Source organism: Porites lutea, chromosome 7, assembly GCF_958299795.1.
Source record: "Porites lutea chromosome 7, jaPorLute2.1, whole genome shotgun sequence".
Classification (NCBI taxonomy): domain Eukaryota; kingdom Metazoa; phylum Cnidaria; class Anthozoa; order Scleractinia; family Poritidae; genus Porites; species Porites lutea.
In genome coordinates, this window is record NC_133207.1 from 24,818,016 (window position 1) to 24,826,634 (window position 8,619).

Here is an 8,619-nt window from a genome sequence, read left to right on the forward strand (position 1 = left end):
TGATATGTGGTTGTTCTTCGGGTGTATTCTTTCTCCCGGTTCATCTACACACACACATTTAATATACCAATAACTCTGTCTTATCTTAATTAATCTACCATTTAAGACAATCAGCTGTAATTTAATTCTGAGAACTTTTCAGTACCTAAATAGTGTGAAATCAAATGAACCGATTATTAAACCAATGCAAATTAGACTGCAAAACAAATTCTTTATCCTCAGAATGGGTGTTTCAAGGCTCTTGCTTCAGGACCGTTTTGTTTGATCGCTCCTGTATGCGTTCTTGTCCTACCCAAAACAATTAGACAAACGCCCCCTTGGCTTTTGAAAAAGGTAAAGCTGACATTTGAAACTCACCCGGTGATCCGCACTTGATTGTTACGTAAAATGACCCGCGCGTTCTCTCTCTCTCTCTATCTCTCTCTCTCTCTCTCTCTCTCTCTCTCTCTCTCTCTCTCTCTCTCTCTCTCTCTCTCTCTCTCTCTCTCTCTCTCTCTCTCTCTCTCTCTCTCTCTCTCTCTTTTTGTTTTTGTTTTTTGTTGTTGCTTTATTTTTGTTTTTCTTGTTGTTGTTGTTTGTTTCTTGGAATCCTGCTGATAACGACATAGTGGGAACAGTGTCCGCTGTAGCAACGGGGCGTCCGTATAAAGTGGCTTGGTTATTTAAGTGAGAAAATACACCTTTATTGGAACAAAATTCAAAATAAATGAAACCTGGCATTTGCATCGTCAAACTGAACATCTCTGATCTAGCTTTCACAAAGCCGTTTTTCCGCGGAATACGTCCATGAAAACACTCATAAGTTGCTCTTTTAATATGCACTATTTAAAACTTATTTTACTTCAAGATTCAGCGCCACGAGGTGTTTATAAAATTTGTGGGTTTCCGATGTGCCTTTTATTCAAGAAGCCGGCATTAATCAAAGAAAATCAAATATTTCTTGAATCCCTGCCAACAATTAGGTAAATCAATTGTGAACGTTCAGTTAAAACAGAAGTTCCATGTGTCCCTTTCAGCCTTGCTGAGTTATCCTTTAGTTAATTAATACACCTTTCCATTGTTTTACTTTTGAACAGATTATTTTTTTCAATAAATGGAAGGGCAGGTCATTGACGTGGAGCAGGAGGTCATTATTATGTAATAACCTACTGCTCCATTTCAGAGACCCCAATAATGACCTGCTGGTTCTAAAACAATGGAAAGGTGCATTAAATCGGATAATGCCCTCGCTCCTCAGCCTTCTTAACAATGACTCGCGCTGAGCGCTCGGTCATTATTCTTAAGAAGGCCTCGAAGCTCAGGCATTGTCCTTAATATATAGCGGTTAGAATCGTAATTACCTCAGTAACTTGTGATAGATTACCGAGTTGTACCTTACTTGCTATATTCTATTTTTTGCATAGTTTAATTTCTTTGTGACTTTTTATATTCTGAATAGGGTATTGTAGACTTTTATCCCGTTGTTTCTGCCCATACAAGTTCCGCCAAGAATGGCTTTACAACTAAACAGTAGAACTTAATCAATCTGCTTAATTAGGTTTAATGATTAGAAGCTTCAATAATATTGCTGCACGAAACTTACAAAAGATCTCGGCATATTTTATCGTTGGTAGGGGGAGTCCATCGAAAAAATCAAGAAAGGCCTTGAATTTTAGGCAGCGTGTTCTGACTGTTCTGGCATTCAGTTTACAACAGATCTCGTGGAAGCATCTTTCAGAGTCAAGGTAAGTGCAGGTTACAATGCATGATGAGTTGCAGTACTATATTCACAGGTTATTAGCGAAACGAAATAGTCCAGTGTCTGCGCGCTTGTGTTTTCTTTTCACCGGCAAGGGTCACGGACAGTCATTGTGTAATACAGGGGTTTGCCCCATCCTTGAGTAGAAGAGATGCAATTGAGATTTTCTTAAACTGAATTGTTAGGAAATTGTTTTTACAAAAAGCCGTATTTATTTTACCAGTTGGCAGAGAATCCGGTAGCCTGGCCTAGGCAGTGTTCGTTCTTCCCATATCATAAGAAAAATCCACCCCTCGTTAGTTGAAGAAGCGTAAACGGGCTTTTAGCTACAGTCCGGGCAGTGCAAAATGGGTCACCGTCAAATTTCCAGTTGTATGGATCTGTAAGCTTGTAATGTAGTAGCCTGTTCCAGGCTCCGAGATAGTCGGGACCGCTGAGTTGAGAAAAGGCAAACACGATATTAAAAGGGGAGGAAACTGGGGAGAACAGGGGCGTCTTTTCGCGTGCCTTTTCCTTTCGCGTCTTCCCCCACTATCTGAGAGCCTGGAACAGGCTAGTCATGCAGATATTCAAAAAAGGTTTTCGGGGGATCTCTTTGAGGGGTTTTCGAAAAGTAAACAAGCTTCAATTTTATTACAGTGAGAAATGTAGACAGGTTCCCAAGGGAAGTTTCTCTCGTTTTAACTGCATGGGAGACTATATAGGTCAATCGTAGCCTGCATGACTGTAGTAGCTTTACCCTTCCATACTAAAAAATCATTATTTTCTATTTGTACGGTTAGGTTATCACTAGCGAAGTTGCGAGAGGTAATGAGAGCTATAATTAAATAAAAATGTTCAGCCTGGGCTGGAAAACAACATTCTTATGCAAAGGAAAGAGTGTATTCATATTCTAAGTAGGATTTGTGCCTCTTTATCTCAACGCCAGTGTAAAAAGAAATGTTTTGTTTCGCTTCTAATCCATAGTTAACTCGTCTTTTCTTTCCCCAAAATCGATTTTGGTGGCTTCAATCTCTGGTAGGAGGAGTCATTGGGCAACCTTTCAGGAAAAGACATCACATTGAACAGAGTGCTCTGTTGAGTATCCCGCCGTCTATTGACATCGTTGAGTGAAGGTAAGCCAGTTACATCACGCTAAAACGACGTATTAGCGCTAAGAATGTATACTTCTTGATCCCTTCTTTTTCCCTCTCAACACTCTCTTAACAGCAGCAGTGGCTCTTCTTCGGCTTTTATACGTAGCCAAATTAAAGTTCTTGTTCCTCCTTGGTGACCAATATTGGAAGCGGGCGGAAAATTCAGGAACGTTCCAACCTTTGAGTAAAAGATCCTGAAGACTGAAGCCAATCACCTTATTTAATAAAGCGAATAGGAATCATGTTCTCTTTAAAAGGTCGAGAAAAGTGACACAATTACAGCCGTATATATTATTTAATTTCGATTCACCGACCCTATAGTAAGTCAAGTTTCATAAAGATTGCATAGCATAATCTGATCCTTATTAGTTTGGCGCATATAATTTAGAAACTATAATGTACGTATTTACCGCAAACTTTGCTTCCCAGAGTTTAAAAAAAAATTTGCCTATTGAGATTCCTTTTCAGGAGGGTTTAAAAACGGAGGGGCTCATATCCAAAAAGGCTATAGCAGTGCTAATAAAAATAATTACGCTTCACCTTTAATTTCGAATAGTTTTTAATAAAGCTTCAAAGCTTCATAATAAATCGAATTCATTTTAAACAAGCTATGGTGACTTATACTCGGAGGGCTTATGATGATCTATTATCCCAGGGTTTTTTTGTTGTTTTTTACAGCTAGATTGGCCTAAAATTGGGAGGCTTAAAAGTCGGGGGGGGGCTTAAAAGCGGCAGTTTGCGGTAGTCTGCCACGAAGAGGTTAGAAACCGCGCGTGATGATGCTCTGAGAACGCCTTTGTAAAAGGCTATAAAATTAGACCTATCACTGTGAGAAGAGTCAGTGTGGGTTTCGAGCCTGACAAACGGCAGTTTGAAAGAGCGCATGTCTTTACACAGTAAGCCCAAGCTCGAGATATGAACGACGGCACTCCATGATCAAAGTACGGAGAAAAACGATTGTTTCCGAGATTTGATAGAACCAAACAGCCCACCTCACTTAAAACGTTTTCAGTTTTAGTTTTCAGAAACAATCCCTTTTCCGCCATACGCTGTATTGCAAATTGAAAGTTGCGCAACAGTGCCGTCCTCATATTTCGAACTTGGGCTACCTCTGGTGTAAACAAACGATACGAGAAGCATGTAATAAAGCGCTTGTTTACCTTTTGGCAAGCACGGCAATTAAGAGTAACATTAATTCCTCAGAAGGCTTTTTTAAGAGCCACAATGTATGGAAAAGTCTTGAAGATCCATTTATCTGAATTTATGCCATTGAAGCCAAATTTTTTTTTTTTTTTGGAAAAGATGAATCCATAGCCCTAGCTTGAGAAGAAAGCTGACATTTCGCGACGACATCACCACTGATAATGTCTCAAAAACGAGCGCAGAAATTCCGTACAGGTGATGCGCACTAGCCAGATCTAAGTAAAGCTTCTGATTGGTTGAAAATTTTCTTCATCCAGTCAGAAGCAGTATCCAGCTGTGAATAGTGACACGTCATCAGTATGGAATTTCTACGCTCGATTTCGCGGTGAAACCAGTAGTGGTGTCTTGAAACGACGGCTGTTTTTTCAGGCTACCATGACCCCAGGCCATCTAACAAATTGTCTTTAATTTACGTAAAGTTGCAGGTGTCGTATATAAGGGACCGTCATGAGAGCAGCCGTACTAACTGGAACGTTTGCAATGATCTTGGTTGCCGTTTTTCAAGTGAACGCGTTACATGATTTTATGCGTGTGACCCGAGAATCAGGTAACAACAATACTACTTAACAAAAATCAGTGTTGTAATGAATAATAATTAGTAGTAGTGTTCATCCCATTTAGTTTTTGCAGGAAATACTGAATTAACACAATTGATTTAGTACAATCGTAAACTACCACGTAATATACAACTTACATAACAGACAAACTAAACAAGAATGTCGTTCTCAGTCGCCCCCTTCGATGAGTATCATTGCATCAAGGGATGTTCGCCCTTCCCTGCATTTCACGCGGTTAGGCCCAAACTACCTCCCCTGCCTCCTCCAAAGTCTTTCCCCCGAAGGCTTAGTAGATAAGCGAGAAGCCCGAGAGCTGAAGAAAAGAAGTGCAAGACGGGCATGACGGAAACGAGCGCAGAGCGGGAGCCTAGAGTGATGAGTAAAAAAAAGAGAGAACCAAAAAAGTGATTGCGTGCGACTGCCGAGGGTGGGGCAGTTACTTCCCTAAGGCGTTTGTCACTCTAGATAACAGAGAAATAGGGACTGCAAAGTCGAATTACTTTTGTAATACTGACGGTATCCAAATCTTGCTGTTTTAACAAAGACACGTAAAATGTAATAGCAAAACAGCGAAGAACAAAGCGATTTGAGTATTCCCGATATTTCGACCGGTACTTCGCCAATTTAGAATCGAGAAGAAAACTTGTGCCGAGTGAAGTTCCGCAAAGACTTCTGGGATCGTTACCGGGGACGAGCTGATCAGCTATTGGCAATTTTTTCCCAAAAGTCTTTGCGTAAATTATCCTGGCTCAGGATCCTTTTCAGTTAATTTTCTAAAGTGGCGAATGGTTAACTAGAATTTAATGATCGTCGACAATTTTTTTTCATTGATAAAGCAGTTTCGCGTAACATGATGATGAGCTCCTAGTGGTAACGTAGAATTTCTTAAATAGCCACCAGGACTCGAATATAACAGAGAGTTTTTAGCCTAGCATGAAACAATAAGGTATACTGGCGTAGAGAATTTCCACACAAATCAGAGAAGATCGGGCCTCAGAAATACTTGCCTTATTGATCAAGGGTAGGAGCCGTTAGTAAAGCTTTCTCTCTCGGCCGCCATTTTTTCTTTTCTGTTGCTATGCGGACGTCTGCGGGAAAAATATTTTCCCGGGAAATCAGTGGATCTAAAAATACATTTTCACGGGAAAGGGTTGACTCAAGGTTATAGCACATGTGGAGGCTCTTACTAATCGCCTCCTGTCAAGGGTTACTGAGGTCAAGATGGCTGGATATTGGCCAAGTTCTTTGCCGCATTTTTACGGACTGAGAGAAAGTCTTGGTCAACATACAGGCATCATGATTGAATATGCTTGCGCAATAAAAGGATCAGATTATATGGCCAAAACTGAAAAAAAAAAAACTTTTAAAACGTTTCTCGCGGAAATAACGCGGGAAATCCCGAGCGGGCAAGATAGGCCCATCTTGCCAGCTCGGGTAGTCAATCAGAACACAGGATTCGCTTCTTCCCTGTCCACTCAGGGATTAAGCCATGCAAAAGAACTCCGCTTCCTGGGTTTCGAAAAACACGCGCCACCATTTGGATCGTCGTTCCCTTCAAAGCGACTGACTTAAACCAGTGTGGGGGCAGCTCAGTGAAGTTACTAAAAGAGGTAGAAAATAAACTACACTACCGTTTTCTATGATTATGTTTACAGTGAAAGCTTGTCCTATATGCTTTGGGAATGGAGAAACTCAGGAAAAAGCCCTAAAGAAGTGTGATCAGAATACCAAGTACCAAACTTGTCCTCCAGATTTGCCTTTACCGGTGTGCGTAACAAAGGATATAAAGACTGGATCTGTTCTCCAGTTGATGGCACACGAGGTCACGCGTCAGTGTTTGTCTTCTATTGGTTTTGATCAGTCATCTTTTGGATACCAGGAGCATATCTGTTTAGAGGCAATGAGGAACCGCGGAAATAATAAGCCGTGCGTCATAGGCAAATGTGATGAAGACCGATGCAAAGCGGAGATACCCGATCTTGACTAGGCATATCTTTATAACAGAAGCAGATCAAGAAGGATGATACCATTGCTTTACATAACATTGCTTGCAAGAAACATTGAAGCTCTCCATTTCGGTTGGCGGAGTTTTTATAGGCGGAGGCTCAGCCCCGAGGTCCACCCCTTACGCTTTTATATGCCATTTTGACGCAAAAAGGTACTCATTTTGTATACAAAGTTTAGAACTTTGCATCGTTTTAGGGGTAGGGTAGTCACAACCTCCCACCTCCCGTCTCCTTTTTTTTTTTTATTTTTATCTCGAATAGGAATTTTCGTTTTTTGACTTTTCTCGCATATAAAATTTTGCTTTATAAGCCTCGGGAAAACGTTAAATGGAAGTCAAGAAACGCTGTTGGGTTCGTTTCTTTCTTCTCCCATCTCCCTTGCCCCTCCTGCCCCCTGTTCTCCCGGGCTCCCGCCCCCTGTTCCCCCCCTGCATAATTACTTCATCTCGCCCTGTCAGACACAATTTTGAAGCATGAGTTTTTCAGCGGGCACTAAGCAGGAACTGCCCCAGAACTGACATGAACTGAGGTTTGCAAACAGGCTGGGGACCAGATGCCCACTTTTGTGGCAGAGTACAAGGTCTCGATCTTGTACTCGGGAACGGGCTTCGTGCCCGAATGTTAACGTGGGTATGGACTCAAAAATGATGATGATAATAATAATAATAATAATAATAATAATAATATTAATAATAATAATAATAATAATAATATGTATTTGAAATCTATAGGCCATCTGAACTAAGAGGTCATTTGACATCATTTTTATGAAAATGAAAGCTATATGATTTTGCCTTCAAAAAACCATTAATTGGTGGGTCATATCTTAAACAAAATAATAGTGATTTAGTTTTTCAAACCTGCACCGTTTTCTTAAAATGAGTAAGTTCGTAGCTAGTCACGTGACCAAAATGTGATTTTTAAACCTGTGAATTACCTCTTTCTGAACAGAAATTTTGCACTTAAACTTCAAGGAAATTGTTGAAAAGATGATGTGGTAACATTCTCAGCACATCTGAGCGTAACTACCAAACGTTGAACAAGATAGAAGCAAAAACTGAGTAGTTTTGGCCACCATGTTGGAGGGCTAGACTATGCCCTCCAACATGGCGGCCAATACAAATCATACTATTTTGTTGAAAAACCAAAGAGCTATAAAATATCTCCCTTAAATGCGTTTCCTCTCAAATTTCGGGTGCAAGATAATTTTTATGCGCTCCGTCGATTTTTGGCATCAGCAAGATTCCAACTCATTGTTTAAAGGAAGCATTGGTCATATGACCTCTTAGTGCAAGTGGCCTATTACATTACTACATTTTTACTTCGCTCTTTTTAAATATTGAAGGTCTGTTTGGAGAAAGACGCAAAACTAGTTCAAGTTTTAATTAGACCAGGTAGGGATTGAAAAGTTTGGACGCATAGTCCTGCATGGAAGATAAGACGCGTTCAAATTTATTTCGCGTCTTATTTTTAATACGTCCGCACGATACTATCTGAGAGCCTGGCTCAGGCTATCTACTGACAAAACCAAGAGCCCTATTGAAGCGAAAATTTTTATGAAAATTAGTTTTCAGCTGCTCCAATGCCACGTAATGCATCGTGAAAGTAAAATCTCGGTAGGATCGATAGTTTTTTGGTTTGAATTTTAGTCACGTCATGTGAAAACCAACAATAAAAATGTATTATTCATTGCTGAGTCTCAAGTTCTTTTGTTTTATTCCCCCAAGCCTTGCACTCCATGTGTGAATTTTAATACTACCGGAATTGGTCTGCCTATTCAGGTCTATTCACTTTATTTCACTTTATCCTTTTAGTTCATTTAATTCTCTCAGTTCGCTCAATTCATCGAAGTTGACCTATCCAGTAATCGGCTCCTGAGTTGACCTAAATGGATGCTCATTGCATGTCTTCCGAGGGTTTGCCCATTGAGTGGCTTTAATTGTTTCGTGACCCCCACCCACTCACACGTTCCGCAGTAG